This window comes from Astyanax mexicanus, chromosome 19, assembly GCF_023375975.1.
Source record: "Astyanax mexicanus isolate ESR-SI-001 chromosome 19, AstMex3_surface, whole genome shotgun sequence".
In the NCBI taxonomy this organism is placed as follows: domain Eukaryota; kingdom Metazoa; phylum Chordata; class Actinopteri; order Characiformes; family Acestrorhamphidae; genus Astyanax; species Astyanax mexicanus.
In genome coordinates, this window is record NC_064426.1 from 15,789,181 (window position 1) to 15,810,065 (window position 20,885).

The 20,885-nt window shown below is 36.2% G+C and overlaps 2 long non-coding RNA genes across 2 annotated transcripts; one reads left to right on the forward strand and one right to left on the reverse strand.

Moving 5' to 3' along the window:
• Positions 1-666: 666 nt before the first annotated feature.
• LOC111188548 (uncharacterized) lies at positions 667-17,251 on the forward strand. Its single transcript, XR_007427080.1, has 5 exons — positions 667-757; positions 4,697-4,729; positions 6,969-10,064; positions 16,329-16,616; positions 17,063-17,251. It is a non-coding gene; the product is annotated as an uncharacterized LOC111188548 (long non-coding RNA).
• On the reverse strand, positions 12,525-15,666 carry LOC125784336 (uncharacterized). Its single transcript, XR_007427062.1, has 3 exons — positions 15,535-15,666; positions 13,708-13,863; positions 12,525-12,763 (listed from the first exon to the last, which is right to left on the reverse strand). It is a non-coding gene; the product is annotated as an uncharacterized LOC125784336 (long non-coding RNA).
• Positions 17,252-20,885: the final 3,634 nt, after the last annotated feature.

A 20,885-nucleotide genomic window follows, 5' to 3' on the forward strand; every position in this document is an offset into this window, starting at 1 on the left:
TTTCTGTCGTTGACCCGTTCAAGGGTCTCTTGGGTCGGTTGGGACACGGGTCAGTGCTGCTGATATGAGAGGCATACGTGATTCATTTAATCAAGTATAGAATGTGTCTACGTGTGGATTAGTGACTAACTCTTGATTCAGTGATTAATGATTACTAGAATATAGATTATAGCTTACATAGATATATTTGTGTAATATGTGTTTTAATTATAGGTTAAGGCTTTGGCTAGCATGATTATTTTAAGCTAAGCTTGTTATCTTAAGGCCAATCTTCCACAATGCTCATTAAAATGATAATAATTTGGCTTATCACAATGATTTTTGGAACAATGCATTGTACAAAAATGTCCTATATGTGTGATAAGTAAAGTAGCTTAATGTAATACATATGACACACAGTATAACAGGTAGGTATTGAGCAGGTACAGCTTAATTTAATATCAATAATTATTTGATTGTTTATCAGACAGAGAAAGTTAGTGCCTCATAAGCCTCAATGCCAGTACTTGGGTCTTTGTTAAAAGCTCAGTTTAAGCTTTGAGAACACTTGTTATGCTGCTGACTGTAAGAGGTTTTGACTTTTACTAAACAGGAAAAAGTGCAGAAAGGGAACTGAAACTCCTCCTCCTCTCCAACCTCAATAAAACAGCAAAACTGAGTGAAGACTGCAGCAGTGTTCACTGAAGATCAAATCAAACTGGATTTAACATGGACCTGAGGACCAGGATGCTGGGACCTCATCTCACTTTAATTCTGGGTAAATTAAATTATTATTACTTGAATTAAATGAATACTGCTGTTTTACTATTTACATGTACATTTGTACAGTTCAAAACAAGGTTGGGTGGTAAATGAAAAGAGAATACAAACAGTGGGCAGTTTTTTGAATAGTTAAATATACTGTAACTATTTAAACATATAATGTACAAAGATCAGAGTGCAGAGGACCTCCTGCAATGTTGCATAAGGGTCATGGTCTAACAGCTAAGGCACCTTTACCTAGGGCCCTATTTTAGCGACCTATGGATGAGCCACCAACAGCGCACCGTGTAGCTTGGTTTAAGGTGTGTCAGCTTGTGTTTGGTGGGGATACACCTTTTTTGACTCAAAACATGCAAAAGGTATTTACTAGTTTTCTTAATTAATCATGGGTGTGTTTTGGATGTAACGTGAAATAAAGCAATCAGCGTCTCACTTGGCATTCCCTTTAAGAGTGGTCGACACACTGTGCAGCGCTTTGCACATTTTAGCAGAGAACACTGACCTGCTCGTCCACGCAGTGCAGGTGTACGAGCAGGTCATTTATGGGAACAGCAATGTTATTTTATTGTGTATTCTGTTTCTTGTTGGGTGGAGTCCCATCAGTTTGCAGAGACACCAGCAAATAAACTTGTACCTTAAATAGAATTGAAGGCATTTAATTCTTCATAGTGTTATTCTTAATGTGTTTGCTCTTCAATCTCTCAGACATCATTTAACCCTCCTGTTATTTTTCATTTGTCAGGAACAGCAATGGTGTTCCTGGGTCAATTTGACCTGGTGCAGATTTAATTATCCAAAACATATCTGAAACCAAAAAAAAAAACATCCTAACAAGCAGTGTGAATATTTAATTACTAACTCCATTGCTTATTATTCTATCAATATTTATTTTCATTAAAAAATACACTTTTAACTTTTTTTAATGTTTCTTTATTACTTTTGAAAGACCAACATATAAAACACAGTATTTTTTACATAACATTAAAACATAACATTGCAATTTTGTTTTAGATTTTGTTTTTGCAGGGGGTGTTTGCAAATATGAGATGAACCATTTTCATATTACATGTTGATTACACTACTTAAGGCAAGCAGAAGAAGTTTCATACTGAAAATTTTAACTTCAAAATGGGTCAATTTGACCCAGAACATAACAGGAGGGTAAAAGAATGTGCAATATAAACTACAAAATAACGTGAGTGAGGGGGTGACTGGGGCTGATACAGATTGCCAAAAAACTTGGTAATGGAACATTGCTCAGGGCATCTGTAATGTTTTCTGTCTGTGTCCAAGATGACACTGAATTTGGAATGCTGAAACATGAGAACATGAGTATCAGCTGTGAGTGTTTGTAGATTCCTGTCTGGTTGGTGCTGTGTGTTGTAAGCGTTGGTGGCAGATTTGGGTTTCGAATTTTGAAAATAAATTGGCTGGACAAGCTGATTAACATTTCCATTTATAATCGGAAAACAGAAACTTCTTTTATTTTTTTGCGCTTTGACTTAGAATATAAAACGTGTTTTTTTTTTTTGTGCAAAATATGATATCGCTGAGAATAAAAAGAGGAAAATTCCCTTTTTCATTTTTCAAAAAGAGGAAGTTTAGAGCCAAAGGAAAGGCAATTTAGGGCACATTAAAGCAGTAGGATTATACTTCTGAATGTCAAAACGCATAATGGCAGTTGGTTAGCTACATTTCTCAATTTATTGACTGGTGGCTTTATCTGAACTCTGCATGAAACCACGGGATGCCTGCAGCTGCTTTTTAACCACAGTTAAAGAATATTGGTGCACCTTGGTGGGTTTTGTGTAATTCTAATTCTATATCCTATCTGTTATTTAATGTTATTCAAAAATATATATATATTTTTATCATGATATCTTGGTGCTCTTGGGCGCCCACTGATGGCATTGGGGGCCGTAATTTGAGTATGCCTTGGGTCTGCTTTGGTCTCAACACCTGGTTGAGAGAGGTGTAAAAGCTTGTTATATCTATGGAGTGAATATTGTGCCAAAAATTATTTTAAGTAAAAAAAATAAAATCCACAATCATAATTTTAAGACTCAAAACTTGTGTTAGTGAGGTGAGCTAAATATTTATGCTTTAAGTATGCTAGTTAGCTAGTCAGTGAGTTAGCTAGTTAGCTAGTCAGTAATTTAGTGAGTTAGCTAGTCAGTGAGCTAGTAAGTTAGCCAGTTACTTAGTAAATTATCTAGGGTTAGCTAGTTATTATGCCTCTAAATAAAGCCAGGTAGGTACTGGTTAGCATTATTTGCTTAGCTTTTAAGGAGCTAACAGTTCCTATATGTCAGCGTTACTAAAGGTGGTGTGATTTTGTCAGACCCTGGCTCAGGGACAAGACGGGCAGGGTTGAATGCAACAACCGCCCCCCACAGTAACCCAAAGAAATGAGCAGGTTTGCGTTTAATTTACTGTCCAGTGTAATCGTTATTTATAACACCAATGGGCAGTTGGGATCAGAAGACTAGACTAATTTTAGATGCTTGATGTTTACACTGGTGAAATGCCACCTCATTAGATACACCTTGTTTCTACATGCACTCTTCTTTTTCTTAGTTAAGTTGATACCTTGCATCAATGCCTTTTAAAAAGCCAATTTATTGTTAATTTCCAAAGTAGCCTATTAAAAAGATGTAATACACCAGTTTACTGTAAAAAAAAAACTCCTCACTAGGTCTACTGCAGTGTATGAAGCTTTTAGTTTCTTGTTCACATTTCCATTCCACCTTAAAACAGATTTCCAGTCCACCTTAACAGTTTCCCTGCATTAAAACAAATTTTCTGTAGCTAAAAACACAGTTCTTTTTTTTTACTTTTTTTTCCATGATAAAGTGTTTTAGAAGTTTTACACTTTTCTGCTTAGGGTGTGCAGAAATCACAAACAGTCCTTATGAAACAGAACGGCATTTGAATGTTCTGTTCCACCTTAAAAGCGCCTAAAATAGTATCTACAGGGCATATTTAGGAATACTAAGTAGATAGCAAGCTACTTACACGTTGTCAGGCGGGCAAACAAGAGGAATGCTTATTAACATGGAACGATATGATCCACTTTAGGGGTGCTTGAAAATGTAACACAATATTATTCTAGGCTTAGATACTGCATTGTTTTTGTAGTATTTAACATTATATGTAAGACCTATAATTACTAGTTAGCTAACTCACTAACTAGGTAAATAGCTAACTCACTGTCTAGGTTACCAGTTAAGTAATGTACTGACGAGGTAACTAGATAGCTAATTTACTGACTATATTACAAGATAGCTAATTTACTGACTAGGTAACTAGATAGCTAATTTTCCGACTACGTAAATAGATAGCTAATTTACTGACTATGTTACTAGTTAGCTAACTCATTAACTAGGTAAATAGCTAACTCACTGTCTAGGTAACCAGTTAAGTAATGTACTGACGAGGTAACTAGATAGCTAATTTACTGACTAGGTAACTAGATAGCTAATTTACTGACTAGGTAACTAGATAGCTAATTTACTGACTAGGTTACTAGTTAGCTAAGTTTCTGACTACGTAAATAGATAGCTAATTTACTGACTAGGTTACTAGTTAGCTAACTCATTAACTAGGTAAATAGCTAACTCACTGTCTAGGTAACCAGTTAAGTAATGTACTGACGAGGCAACTAGATAGCGAATTTACTGACTAGGTAACTGGTTGGCTAATTTACTGACTAGGTAACTGGTTGGCTAATTTACTGACTAGGTAACTAGTTAGCTAACTCACTAACTAGGGGAATAGCTAACTATTAATTGACTATGTAACAAGTAAGCTAACTCACTGATGAGGTAAGTAGCTAACTCAGTGACTAGGTAACTAGTTAGAGGAGTTAATAACCTAATGAACATGTATTAATTACTATGTGACTTAATTAATGAAAACATCTTCTTTATTTCAGCAGTCATTGTACTTGGAGCTTCCTGGTTGGCTGGTAAGTTTTAATTTTATGAGGAAAAACTGAAATACTGATTACTAAAAAAAACTGTTTCTTTGATTTTAATATGTATAGGTATATGTTTGAGTTAAATAAACATTGTTGTTTTATTCTATACTTAACTACTGATAACATTTCTCCAAATTTCCAAATAAAATAATGTCATATAGAGCATTTATTTGCAGAAAATGAAACATCTTAAATAATGATAAAAACATGCAGCACGTCCAGACCTAAAATATTTCAAAAACATCAAGTTTAAACAACAAAAATACTAATGTTTTAACTCAAGACGAATACATCAATATTAGGTGTAATAACTCTGATTTAAAATACAGCTTAAATGCATCTTGACATGCTCTCCACCAGTCTTACACACTACTTTTGGGTGACCTTTTGCCACTCCTGAAGCAAAAATTCAAGCAGTTCAGCTTTGTTTGACATCTTATGACCATCCATCTATTTTTTAATTATATTCCAGAGGTTTTCAATTGGGTTCAGGTCTGGAGATGGATCTGCATATTTATGCCTCTCCAGGTCTAGTATAAGATGCCCAGGTGTTCGGCAAAGCTGAAAATTGGACTCATAAGGGAAGATGATATTCCTCCATTCTTTTATGATCCAATCCTTATAGTCTTTTGCAAACTTCAGGGCTGTTTTGCTTCTTCGTGTACAGGGAATCTCCACTGTGTCGTAGGTCTTTAGAGTTTGTCTGTGGGTTGACTATGACTGTTCTGACCATCCTTCACCTCTTTTTATCTTAGATTTTTCTCGGTCTGTCACTTTGGGCTTTAACTAGAACTGTGTCTGTGGTCTTTCATTTCCTCACTATGTTTCTCACAGTGAAAACTGACAGCTGAAATCTCTAAAAAAAGCTTTTTGTCTCCTTCCTCTAAACCATGATGTTAAACAATCTTTGTCTTAGGTCATTTGAGAGTTGGTTTGAGGCTCCCATGTTGCCACTCTTTAGAGAAGATGCAAAAACTTGCAATTGAGCACCTTAACATTTTCTATTAATTGGATTCACCTGTGTATGTAGGTCAAGGGTCAATCAGCTTACTAAACAAATGTTGTGTTCCAATAATTAGTGCTAAATATTCAAATCAGTAAAACGACAAGGGTACCCAAAATTATGGACCTGCCTCATTTTGTTTAAAGAAATATTGCAAACTTTCTGTAAATCCTATAAACTTAATTTCACTTCTCAAATATGACTGTTTCATCTGCTATATGATATTTAACTGAAATTGCTTGATCCAATCATCCAATTATTTATAATAATGAAAATTATTAGGGATGCCCAAACTTTTTTTATACCAACATACCTGTTGATCTCTGCAAGAAACTTGGGTCAAGCTATGTTTCACGGGCATTATTACTGCCAAATAACTAATGAATGTGACTAAGGGGTTTGTCAATGAGGAAATCACAAAAAGGACATTTGTTGGTATATTTGAAAACATATTGTTGCTATTTAAGTTGCATTTGTTTATTATACAAGTCCTAATTTAATTTGATTGTGAACAAGATAATTTGCTTAAACACTTAAATTTGAAAAAGACTGCAGATTTCTGGATTTTAAAAACATCAGTATTTTTTATGGATTATTATCTGAAATCTGACATCTGAAAGATCTGCCTCTTTTTTTTTTTTTTGCAAATAAACGCTCTTAATGACAATATTTTTATTTTTTGAATTTTGGAGCAATGTTGTCAGTAGTTTATAGAATATAAATATATATAAATATAAAGAAATAGCAAAATCAGAGAAACGGTTCATTTTGAAGTGGTCTCTTGATTTTCTCCAGAGCTGTATACCCAGATAACCTTATATTTGCTGTGTTTACATGTTGCTGTTGAAAAAGTAAAAGTAATGCCCTGTCATGGTATTACTGGAACAGGTGCATTATATAGCCGTCTTTGTTTGTGGTAATGTGCTTTAAACACATGGTAGTTAACTAATTGTGAGTTTCTGTTTAAGAATAACAGTAAGGTTTAACATCAGCAACTTTCTATTTTTTCTTAACAACACAAGTTAGGAAATTCAAACTTTTAGGTCTAAATTAGGTCTAATTTTATATTTTATGTTGCTGCATTACTAAATAACATGCAATATCCTATTCCTTTGCCCATATAATGTAACATTTAGTGCAAGACTATGGAACTATGTAAATGTGGTAATTGTATAAAAAAATGTTATGTGTGATAAAACTGTGTACTATTCTTTTTTGTGATAGATGGTGCAAACATGAGACTTATTAATGGCAATGGTTTCTGCTCTGGTAGAGTGGAGGTTTATTATAATGGACAATGGGGAACAGTGTGTGATGATGGCTGGGACAGTAGTGATGCTGCTGTGGTGTGCAGACAGATGGGATGTGGCGGACCTGTCAGTGTCCACAGCAGTGCTCATTTTGGTGAAGGAAGTGGCCCGATACATTTAGATGATCTGGGTTGTTCTGGAAGTGAAAGCTCCATCACAAACTGCAATCATAATGGATTTGGCAAGCATAACTGTGGTCATGGTGAAGATGCTGGGGTTACTTGTGCAGGTAGGTAAAAACTCAATATGTTTATACTGCTAATGTTCCAACTCTTGTCATGTCTTGCCATAAATATTTAATTGCCCATCACTTTCTTTTTTGATCAGAAAGTAGAACACTTGTCCTTTTTAGAGAGGTAAAACAAATTGAAATTTATTTTTTTGCTGTCATGCTCAGGTCCACAGACACTTTCTCACTCTTTTAATTTGCTAAAACCAAAGCCTCTTTACTTTCTGATGATTATGGTTGACTACAGCTGCTAGCTTCTTTGTGCCACATGACCGACAGCTTTTATTTTTGTTGTACTTGCATTTTTAATATTATCCCCATGTTGTCTGTCTGACAACATGATGCAGCTAAGAGTTCACAAAAAGCAGCACATTATGCCCCGATATGAGAAAACAAAGTCATTGACATACATCAGTCTGGAAAAGCTTACAAGGTCATTTCTAAAGCTTTGTGACTCATGCAGACCAGAGTGAGATCTATTGTTCACAAATGGAGAAAACATGGAACACTGGTGAACCTTTTCAAGAGTGACTGGCCAACCGAAATTATTCTAAAAGGGCAAGGACAACTCATTCAGAGGTCACAAAAGAACCCAGAACAACATTTAAATAACTGCAGATCTCTTTTTGTTCAGTTAAGGTCAGTGTTAATTAGGGTCAATGTTAAGAGACTGAGCGAAAATGGTATCCATGGGTTTCAATGCAAAACCATCTTGATGACCCCCAGGTAAATATTCTGTTGGCTGATAAAATAAAGTTGAACTTTTTGGAAGGTGTGGAAGTTTTTGGAAGTCATGGTGGTGGTAGTTTTTTGGTCTGCTTCAGGATCTGGACTTGCTGTGGATCCATGAATTATGCTTCTACCAGAAAAAAAAAAATCTGAAGGAGAATGTCTCCCAATTGGTTTGTGACCTTAGGCTCTGGTGTACTTGGGTTCTGCAACAGGACAGTGTCCGAAGTAGAGGTCTGTGCGGGACTGCTTTTTTAAACCCGTGCGTTTTTGTCCCATTACCGCCCGCTTCTGCAAAAAATTGCTTCTTTTAATCCCGTGCCCGCCTGCGTCATAAACATTTCCGTCGCTCCCGCCTCCGCCCCACGGTCCTTACAGGAATTGAATTAATTATATTTAGTGCTTCAAATTTACTTATGTTTTTATTTAAACAGCAATTCAGTTCTGAATAGGACTGTCACATTTCTTATCACAGTCCAAACACATGCTGTCAGGTGAATTGGAGATGCTGAAAATCTCCCATCGGTGTGTGTGTGTGTTTTTTCTTGAGGGTTTTCCCTGCATGGGAATGCGTGATTATCACAATTTTCTTAATTATTTATTCATTCGTGGGAGTGGGACTACATGTGCGCATAAGCTAGATTGATTAAACTCCCGCTCCCGCCAATAACAATTCAGTTCTGTCCTGCGCCGCAAGATATTCTGACGGGTCCCGCTGGAGTGCAGACCTCTAATCCGAAGCACACCAGCAAGTCCACCTCAGAATGACTTAGTAAAACTGAATGAGGGTTTGGAGTGGCCTAGTTAAAGACTGATCGAGATGCTGTGGCATGATTGTAAACGGGACGTTTATGCTTGAAAACCCTCCAAGTTGTGAGTTAAAACAATTCTGTAAAGAAAAGTGGGCAAACGTTGATTGCAGTTGTTGTCACCAATGGTGGCACAACCAAGTTATTAGATTTAGGGGGCAGACACTTTGCAACTTTCAGTTACAACTTTCACTCAAGTACACAAGATGCAACTGGCTAAATGACATTAACCAACTTTTCATTAAAGACAGGTACTTGTACTTGTAACATGTTTTTTATGTTTAATTAAACATTTTTACACTACACCTATGGTAGTAAATTTAAATTAATTTTACCATGTTTGTTTTACATTTTTACCATATTTTAGAAATGTAAAACATTAAAGGTAATCTTGTATTCATAGTCATAGTTTTTCATACATAGCACTTCTGCACTACTGCATTGCTTCAGCCCATTTTTGTTTAAAATCAAAAGTAAAAAAGAGGACATAAAAATATACATTTAATCTGGTCCTTTAAAGCATCTCATGAACTAACACAAAACATTTTTCTATATTTGCATATCACAAATCAGACAACATCAGGCTGGTGAACGGGGGAGGTCGGTGTAGGGGTAGAGTGGAGATCTACCATAATGGCCAGTGGGGAACAGTGTGTGATGATGGCTGGGGCATGGATGATGCAGAGGTGGCGTGCTCACAGATGGCCTGTGGCAAAGCTACCAGTACCCACAACAGCGCTCACTTTGGTCAGGGAAGTGGACCAATATTACTGGATGATGTTAGTTGTTCTGGAACTGAAACCACCCTCACAAGTTGCTCTCACAGTGGTTTTGGAAACCATAACTGTGGTCATGGGGAAGATGCTGGAGTTGTCTGCTCAGGTAAGAAAGTAGTATTAAAAAAACACTCTTTAAAGAAAATGCATATACTGTATTGTAACAAACTTTTCTTTAACAGATGTGCTGCCGAGCCCCACACTCACCCTGATCTCATCACACTCTATTGTCTTACCTGGGGAATCTGTTCAGTTTAAATGTACTTTGCCCCGTCAAAACTACATGTCTTTAAACATCAGTTTATATAAAAATGGAGTTTCAGTAAAAACCCAAACAACTCAGTCTCCAGCAACATTTACATTGACTGTGGATACCTCAGATCAGGGACAGTACAGCTGTGACTGTTCATACCAGAGAAGCAGCTCATCCACTTCATCCAGAAGCAGCACAGTTAACATCACTGTCGGTGAGTGCATAAATTATTACCTCATTATAATCACTCCAACAGTAGTAAGCTAATCCTGAAATGTCTCTACAGACTTTGTTCTAAAAAGAAGTATAATATATGGACATACAGTGGTATCGAAAGGTTGGGCATGCCTGATAATTTTCAAGACTTTCCTTTATAAATGATGTCTGGATCTAAATCTGTTAATTTTCAAAAGAAAAGGCCATTAGCATCAGCAGCATGACCCCGCTGGGTCTATGTCAGGTTAAAAAACCCTGTAGTGGATTTTCAATCACTACTGTAAGGATTTGTTTGCATTCAGCAACAGTGAAGTGTGGATTTTGGAAAATCACCTCCCCAATTTATTCCCAGCTCATCCCAGAAGTATAATTTCAGAGAACACAGTTCCACTGCTCCACAACTCAATGCTGGGGAGTTTTGTAGCCTTATAGCCCAAGCCTGGCATTAGGTATGGTGCCAATTGGTTCATGTGTTTGTTGGCAATTCTTCTGCTATAATACACTTTCACTATAACAATTTAAAGTAGCTGAATGTATTCATTATGAGGGGTGTTCAAAACAAGATTTGGACAGTGTATGTATTAAAGGCTGGAAAATCTAAGTATCTGAAAAGAGGAAGTGAAACGGCCGGCATTATGCCCTGTCCACTGGTGCATGATATGATGTGTAGGCGGAAAATTGCATGTAGAACATTAAAGCGTACCTAAACCCACTGATTTTAGCTGACTCCACCCTCAAATTAAAAAAATTCTAAAATAAAATGAGAGGAGTAGTTTGGGATGGGCACTGAATGATGTATGGATTAAATGGGCTGGTCAGAAGGGAGAGCTGATTGGGCTGAGCAGTGTGCCTCTAGTAGACCATTGCAGATGTGTAATCATTTTTTAGTCGGTGTCATCCTGTTTATGCCCATTTTTGGGGTTCCTTGTCTAAACAGCTTTTGTCTACGGCCAAAATAAATATGCTGTTAAAAAAATTGCCTGTATCACATTCTGCGGTAAATAAATAAGTTCAAATAAGTCCCTGTAGGTTTTATTCTGTGTACATTTTCCTCCCGAACAACACTGGATCCTCTGAATTACGAGAATGTTTAAGAGCAATAATTAGAAAATGCTAGCTTTAAGCTAATGCTACAGTGCACTGAACTGGAGTCACAGCACAGCAGCAAAGAATGCGAGCGGACTCTATTTGGCACAACACCAGTGATATCGGTCATCGTTTTACAGCATATTACACACAGCTGATCTAACTACACTGAAAAAAATCATGTGTTGGATTTACTTAAAAAAATCAAGGCAACGTTTTGCACCAATTTTTTTAAGTAAATTCAACTTGATGAATTTTTAAGTAAGTTCAACTAAAAATATTTTGTTACACCAACTCATTTGTATTAGACTCATACAACTTAATATCAAGTCAGTCCAACTCAAAGAAATCAAGCTCAATTTACATATTCACCTTTAAATATTAAGTCAGTCTAACTCAATGAAATCAAGTTTAATTTACATATTCACCTTTAAATATTAAGTCAGTCTAACTCAATGAAATCAAGTTTAATTTACATATTCACCTTTAAATATTAAGTCAGTCTAACTCAATGAAATCAAGTTTAATTTACATATTCACCTTTAAATATTAAGTTAGTCTAACTCAATGAAATCAAGCTCAATTTACATATTCACCTTAACAAATTATAAATGTACAAATTGACTTATACAAAATGTATTACTTGAATTTATTTTTATTAATACATTTCTTACTCATACATTAACAATGCATGAAGTTGAGGTACAGTATTTTTAAATTCCTAAAATATTTAAGAATTGAAACCAAAAACTCAGTTTCTCAGTCCAACATACAGATTCAGATTAAGTGCAAAACAAAACAGACTCCTTAAAGAGGCCTTGAGACCTGCTGTATAGTTTTAAATGAACAAAAGCTTGCCAGTTTTAACAGTCAACTTTAACAGTCAATCATCTGAAAAATCCAAACATTTTAGGAGTTTTAAAATCCTAATGATTGATGGCTGACTAGAAAAAGTATGGGGGGGAGGGGGGAACTACAGTGCAAACAATAAACTGACAACTTCTTACAAAGACAACACTGTCATTAGAATATGCCAACAACATCAGTGACCATAAATTGCAGCAAGTTACACAAAACTAAAGAAAATCCATTTAAAATGTTTTTTTTTCACTGCTGTTAGCCTATAAAGTGCAAAGTGCATAAAACAAACTGAAAGTTGTAGTCAAGACAATGTTTCAATATTACAACATGACAACATGTCATTAGCCAAAAATAGCATCACTTTACACAAAACAAAAGTCCCTGAGACCTACTGCTTAGCAACTTGCACATACCTCTTTTGAGACACTGATATCCACACATTTAACTCAGCAACTTGGACTTCAGTGCGTGCACTTTTGGTGAAAGTTTCCCACTGTCCAGTTCTAACAGCATCTTTTGACAAAATTCAAACGTGTACCTGAGTTGTTTGGGGTAACTAAGGTTCACAGCATAGATCAGACCTAGTAACAAGGCACACGCCCTTGCTACACTGGACAACCCAGACAGTACTTCTCTGCCTTCCAGCACAATCCCAACATCCAATGGGTCATCCTCCGTAGAACCACCTTTGGTGACAATTTTGATTGTATGCTGTGCAAGATCCTCTTTTACTTCATCAGATGGAGCACCCTAAAATAAAAAAAAAGCATATTTAATGCTACATTTGGACGAATTTCTGCATTTCAAAATTAAGGGTTTTACACATTAAGCCTGAAAGAGGAATTAAACTAGCGACATTTACAATTTACACTAACTAGTATTGTTGTTGTGCCCCTTTTAGCACGTGGTCAGTGGCCATATTTGTTTAATTGGCAATGATTGAATAATAAAAAATAAAAAAAGAGACTGATTTTTGCAGAATTATAGATAGAGGGGGGGGGGTCGTCACTCTGTAAAAGACAGCATGGGCAGTGCAACAATTCAAAAATAACATTTTTCAATGTAAAATGGTAAACCTTGGGACTCTTTTTACACCAATCATATATCTGGCTTGTAACCAAAAAAACTATTTTGTTAAGTAGTATTACACAAATTAAAATCTTAAATTGAGCATTTATTTTATTTTAAACCGTAAGATTTCTCAATTTTAAAATCAGAAATGTTGATTTTGTACTGCTTTCAACTAAATATATGGTTTGGAGTTTTTATTTGCAATTGGGGTGGGCAGTATGCCACACCTTGAAACCCAACGCAGTTACATTCTGGCACCTTGTAGATTTACAAAAGCACCAGTACATAGTTGTTGCACCATGTTGAAACCATTTTAAAACCATGGTAGTGCAACCCTGAAATCAAGATGTATTTTGCTTTTAGTGTGACTATCAATAGAAAATTTAAGGATCAGAGAGACAATACAAATTTCCTTTGTAGTTAATGTATGTAAACCCTAAAACTGTTTACGCAATACTAAGTCTTTTGCTGTTTGGTAATCCCATCATTAATTTAATTGGAAATTTAGTTTGTATGTATATGAAAGGAACTAGCTCTAAAAGGGTATCTAATGTCTGTACAACCTGCAAGTTTGGCAGCATGTCAGTATCCTATAATATACAGTATGTCAACCACCATAATACCTGCTTCAAAAGATCCAGAAGTTGACCCATCTTCCGTCCAGCAGCACCTCCTTTAGCAGAGAACAAAGACAGGAGCCTCACTGTGTGCTTGTCCAAATTTGCAACGAATGTTGTTTCCAGCTCAATGGTTGTAATTCTTTTGAATTCTTCTTTTATCTACAAACATTGACAAATAAAAAAATCATTAATTCGATTGTTTAATTATGTCAATAAAAGTAATATTAGCATATTCACATTTCACATTAAGGGTAACTGTATAGGGTTTTTTAATGGTTCATAAATGGATAAGAAACAACAAGCAATTGTTATGTACCATTAAGTCAATTAATTAACAGTTAATGAACAGTACTTGTAAATATGGGATTATGCTTATAAGTGATTCGTAAACTCTGCATGAACCATTAAATTACATAAAAATATTAACCCTTAATATAGTGGCCCTTATGGAAGTGTTACCATTAGCACACACTCATACAGTCAAATTTATATTTTTTGCAGAACTGTTCCTCTGCGTTATTGCGCCAAAAGAACATAAAATACAGTAAATTTCAGACATAAATAAAGCCTTTACTGATGTGTTTTATATAAACCATATCAAGATATACTGTGAAGTACACATGATATGCGGGTCAAAGTTATGATCTCTGTGGAATTGTTTTTATTACTTTCTCAATAAGGATTTAGTAATATAGGGCCAAAATGTATTAATTGAATAAACGTAATTTATGTAAAAAACATATTCCCAATATTTCCCAGCAGATAGTCTACCTTACAAGGCACTCTTATAACTGTACACCCAACCATGAAATACTTTTGGTAATAGACAGTCAGTCAGCCTCCAAGATAATGCACCCCTTAAATCTGATTACATCATTATTACATTCATGCTACTTAGGTATCCTCTATATGTGAATCTTTGCTGCAAAAACGTAAACACAGTGCACATATAGAGGGTGTTTTATCATGTAGACTATCTACTGGGAATGATACTCTCCTGTAGCATTAGTGTGTTAAGCTAGCCCGTCGCTAAAGTTAGCTAGCAAGTCGCTAAAGTTAGCTAGCTGGCTGCTAGATTTAGTGTTCTCCCCAGTAGCATTAGTGTGTTAGCGCAAGTCGCTAAAGTTAGCTAGCTGGTTGCTAGATTTAGTGCTCTTTCCAGTAGCATTAGTGTGTTAGCGCAAGTCGCTAAAGTTAGCTAGCAAGTCGCTAAGGTTAGCTAGCTGGCTGCTAGATTTAGTGTTCTCCCCAGTAGCATTAGTGTGTTAGCGCAAGTCACTAAAGTTAGCTAGCAAGTCGCTAAAGTTAGCTAGCTGGTTGCTAGATTTAGTGCTCTTTCCAGTAGCATTAGTGTGTTAGCGCAAGTCGCTAAAGTTAGCTAGCAAGTCGCTAAAGTTAGCTAGCTGGTTGCTAGATTTAATGTTCTCCCCAGTAGCATTAGTGTGTTAGCGCAAGTCGCTAAACAGAGCTAGCAAGTCGCTAAGGTTAGCTAGCTGGTTGCTAGATTTAGTGTTCTCACCAGTAGCATTAGTTTGTTAGCGCAAGTCGCTAGCTTTAGTTCTCTCCCGGTAACATTATTTGAAAGAGAGAGATATATATATAAGACCGATTCCAAACAAGGTCGAGTCCGAGACGAGACCGTGGCCGCTCGTCTATGGTCTCGAGACCGGACTGGAGTACAACACTAATGGTTTATATAAAACACAGAGATAACTCCTGCACTAGTAAAAGTTTTATTTCCTTTATTTATAAAGTTAATTAACTGTAGCTATAACGCAGAGGAACAGTTCCACGAAGCAGCGCACCAGGAGATAACAGAACTCCTCTTACCTGGTAAAAGTTCTCATACCGGCGCTGACACGAGAAGTGCAAAGAGTGGAACCATGGAGGTGATGACTTGCGTCGTCTTCATCTCGATTTGGCGCGTTCAAGCGTCCAGACATGCGCATTCTCCGCTGAACGGGTCACCGTTGCCGCCGTATTGGTGAGGTCAGTTTCTCATAATTTAAGTAAGATAACCTGAAAAATACGCTCCTAAGCCGCTGAACACAAAAATAAATCGACGGTGTTGATAATAAATCATGTTGTGCTGTTTATCCAGGAAGAAAACATTTAACTTGTGAATATATTTACACACTAGTTTTGACCTGACTAATATGGCGGAGGCGTTTCACAAGGATCAATGCAGCCTCAAGTTGAACGAACTTAAATTTGACTGGAAGTTGAAACAACTAAAAAAATATTCGTTCACACAATGTATTAATCTAAGTTCAGAGAATAATGACATTTCTAAATAGCATATACTCAATTATATTAAGTAAATCCAAAAACATAAATATTTTAAGTAGTATTTATTGATTTTTTTTAAGTATGGCTTGTTGAGACAAAGAATACTTTTTTTCAGTGTAATGAACTAACTGAGCTGGGTGTGCTACAGCAGACAAACTCTAAAACAAGCAAAAATCTATGCTACAGCAGACAAACTCTAAAACAAGCAACACATCATTACTCCGGAATAAGGTTTAAATGAGGTAGCTTTACCAGTGTATTTGCTGTGGTATAAGCGTTTTTATTTAGAGAAACAGATTCTATACTGTTTAAGTGTTTTTAATTATATTTTCCAGTGACTCTACCCACTCCTCGCATCTCTCTCAGTACCAACAAACAGGTCACATGGGGAGAGAGAGTTGACATCACCTGCTCTGTAGAAACTCAACACACAGGAGGATCCTTCAATCTAAAAACAGGTTCTGGGTCTGTTATTCAGACAAAGAGTGGAACCTCTGTCACCTTCAGTTTTCCCAAAGTAGACTTTGCTAATGCAGGGTCTTACTACTGCCAGTACCAGACACGAGTCTCCAGTCGAGATTTCAGCTCTCCATGGAGCAGCTCTGTGGAATTTACTGTTATAGGTAAGAAATATCTTATTTGTTTTTTTTTTATTTGCCCCTAATGTGCTTTATAGCTAATGTAGAAAATCAATTACATATGTATTAGACTTGTAAGAATGAAACATATGATGACTTACCTTTCAATATTTACTTGAATTTCTTGTTCATAACATGAGTTAAATATTTATAAATTTGTCTGATATTCTTGAGGACTTCTATCAAATGCCAATCACAGATACATAAAGAAAGAGCAGCTGTTAGCCACAATATCCACCATGTAAACTTGGTTATGAATCATCATGCAGGACTTCTGTAATATTCTGTGTGTTGTCTCTCAAGATAAAAAAGTACTTTACATTTTGGAATCAACCACATTTAATTTGTCACATTATTTGTAGAGTTTTTATAATAGGAGAGGTTTCATTTTCTTTTCTTCTTCTCTTTTTTCCCTCCCTCTTTTGGGTTAGATCGCTCTTTTCTACAGGTTTATTGTGTGAGGGACGAAGAGCCGTCTGACTGATCCTGGTCCTGCTTCAGTATAAAGCTCTGGCAGCTGTGGAGTTTGGTGCGACACTCTTCCTGTTTTACTACCAGCACCATGCAGCCCAAACCAAGTGTTGATGTTGGGGGTATTTGTAAAAGTATTAGCTCTTAATAGTGACTTCATTTTTATTCATTTATTTGTTTATTTGTCCATTTTTGTAAGTATACAGTAATTATAACCTTAATCCAGTGTAGATCTGTAAGGGTTAAGGCCTGTTGGGGATTAATTTTTGTGGTAGCTCTGCTGCTTTGCTACTGTATGCACCTAGGCTGAATTTGTATATACATTTTAATTATTTTGTTAGAACTGTCGCGCTGCTCATTTTCTTCTATCGTCCCTGTAGCTCAGGGTTCCCCAATAGGTGGCCCGCAGGCCTGATCCAGCCCTCGAGGAGCAAACTGTTGGCCCAGCGGCAACTAGTATTGAATGCAGCCTGCAAGAAGGGGGAGTGGGACGTCCAGTTCATATACCTAATTAATGACATCCACTAAAACAGCAAACAAATAGCTATTGTACAATCTGCCTAATTAGGTTTATTGATTTGTTTAATTAATTATTTTGGGTTTTTCCTGTGGTCCCCACTGGTTAGTTAATTTTTTATTTTTTTTGTGTTTTTATTTGCATTTATTTCCTTTCTATTTTTTATTTGGGGATAAATATTGTTTCTCTGTTGGGATTTTCTTGTTTTCTTTGTTAATTGTGCTGGCAGCTAGCATATAGCTTATTGCTAGCTACTGTGTCAGCTTGTTGTGGACGTTTCATGGGCTGTACTGGAAATGTTACATAATCAGTCATTTCTCATGTTAACATCTTCAAATCTTAATATGGGCACTTCCAAATAAAGTGAAAAAAATGTATTTATTAGACTGCTTCAGTGAAAGACTGTTAATTATGTGCTGTTTGTTGTTTATATGTTACTGTTAACATATTTACTTAAAATAAAGCGTTTTTGTTAGGGGTTAGGGAGAAAGGAAAGGTAAATGTATTTTTGTTTATTTTTTGTTAAGTTAGTTATACTTTAACTTAAGTTTGGGTTTTGTTTTTTATTTTAGCTGTTCCTATTCCTGAGGTTAATGCTACTGCTTTAAAGTAAATCACTTTGGCTTATTTTTTGTGGTCAGTATTTCAGCAGTGCCATATTGTTGATTTATTGTGAATTGCTGACTTCTTTGAAGTTCCCGTGCCTGGTGGGACACCAAAACCAGCTATGCTTTATACTAAATTGGTAGAGCTGCAATGTTTTACACAGAGCTTGAATTAAATGCACATGCGGTCCTTGGGATGGACGTGTCGGAATCTACAACAGTGGTGCCAGGTCAAACTCCTGGCCTGGAATGAGCAGCTTCCCTGGCACAGTTCCTTTGGGGGAGGCCATTGCAGCTATAGGTCCACCCCAACATTTGGATGCTAGTCTTATAACCGTGGCTATATACAGTTGCAAGAAAAAGTATGCAACCATGCAATGCATCAATAAAACCATGCAAACATATACATGTTTTGTGGGATTAGTTTAAGACTGTGTTTGTCTATTGTTGTGGCTTAATAACCAATTAATGCAGAAATCCAAGTATTCCCAAAGGGTTCACATACTTTTTCTTGCAACCTTATCTTCACTCATCCTGAAGGTGTTTAAAGACTCAGAAGGTTTGGAATTAAAGCCAACACTTGTTATTGAACTGGCCTTGCTCAGAGTAATTAAAAAGTGTTTTGAAGTGTTACAGAAAAGCTAATGCCCATAAGACTGGGGAATACCTGGGATGCACAATTACACCAAAATCATAGTGAGTGCATTTACATGCACATTTATTATTATGCTGCTTGGACAAACCAGATGCTTATATAAAAGATATTTGTTTAAAACAAAATGGATTCAATTGATTAATATAGCAAATTAGAAAATTGTAAGTCATGAAAATCTGAATGTTTAGATGCCAGAATATTAGGATATTTATATTCTACATTTTACTGCACTTGCAACCCTGCAGTTAAAATTCGGTTCCACTTTATATTAAGCACCTCTATGAAGCTACATACTATTTACAATCTGTACAACAACAGTGATGATAATCTGTAATGCTACATCAGCAGCAGCTGGAAAAGAGCTGGTGGATGACTTCACATCTATCAGAGAAGGCATGTGCTAGTCTTCACCCTCCTGGTGTTGGGGCAACACTAAGTGATAGGTAAAGTGCAGCTGAGCAGCGGTGTGGGTGGGATAATCATATAGCTAAATTGGGGAGAAAAGAAGGATGAAATTATATAAAACAAAAATAATATATAAAAAATACCATTATCCTTTTACATGTTTGTATCAAAACTGGGGTTGATATAAATTAGGGGTGTCACGATTCTCTAAATCCTCTTTTCTTTTTTCTTTTTTACAGCAGAGAGGCCTATGCCAGTTTTATATTAGTCTATGGTCAGTCATTGGCTTGATTTATCAAATTTACAATATCTTATCTCAAAAGGTGGACTTGATATAAGTGATGCAAAGTGATACAAGTGATCTGTAATACACCACACTAATGGTCAAATTTAAATGATAAATAATAAAAAGATATATATGTAATGCCATCTAGTGGCTTTTTTGGTAGCAGCAGTGTGCACTATTAAAACAGCAATGTGCAACACAACAAAATAAATAATAAAAAAATACAGGAACAGTCATGTACAAAATAATAGAACAATAAGAGCCTTAACAAACTGAACTCTATCCTACTATATCAGTTAAACATGACTGTGACAAGTTTTTAAAGTTATTAACTTTATCTGAGAGAAAGATGCTCCTTAAGGTACCAAAACTATTAACATATTTGAGGCTAGACAAAACGACTGTTATTTTTATATTGTCAAGTTTTTCTTTAAGAAGATGAAAATGTCCACATTCTCTGGAGAAAGGGCTGCTCTTTCAGCAGTCACAGTGACCGCGGCTTCGGCTACAGTGCTGCGGCATTTGCGTAGCTTGCGTAGCTTAGAGGGAGGGATCGCCGATCCTCTTTTTGACTTCGAGGCTCGAGACCATGACATAATTACGATCGATTTCGATGAAATATCGAAATTGTGACACCCCTAATATAAATGTATATACAAAAGCTCTAATAGGAACTGTAACTAAAGTATCAAGTAATATATCACCTGTAGTTACACTGTTGTTGGTATTATTAATGTGTAACTACAACATTACCAGACACATATCAAATGGAATCTAAATCTCAGTACAATCAAAATAAAATCAAAGTACTGGATATTAGAACCAGCCCGAGCTTCCTAGGTATGGTTTAGTGTGATCTGGGAGCCAGCTGCTCCTTAGAGCTCCGTCGTGTATTTCAGTTTGTGTCTTAAAAAGTCTCCTTCTGCTAAAATCCACTTTTTCTTGTTGTTTGTAAAATACTATAGATCTCTCTGAGTTGTATATGCATGCGGCACATGAAACTGTCCCTTACCCTTTGTTGTCTGCAGTAGTTAGTAAACATAATGCTCAGTAAAACGTGTAGTTCTGAAAAAGCACCATGTCTTCTTCTACTCATGAGTTAATGTGGTTGGTTAGGGATTGGCTCTGCCCCTCAGCCAAGCAACACCTTAAGTGAAGTTTAAGGGTTAACTTTATCTAGCACTCAGTGCTGTATCTTTAACTAAGGCTGTATCTCTGAAACATTTTTTCAGTTTTACTGCTGCAAATTTGACTGTGGGTCAGAGGCAGATCGCTTTCTCTGCTGAAATGCTTTTAGGCAATCAGAGACGATATG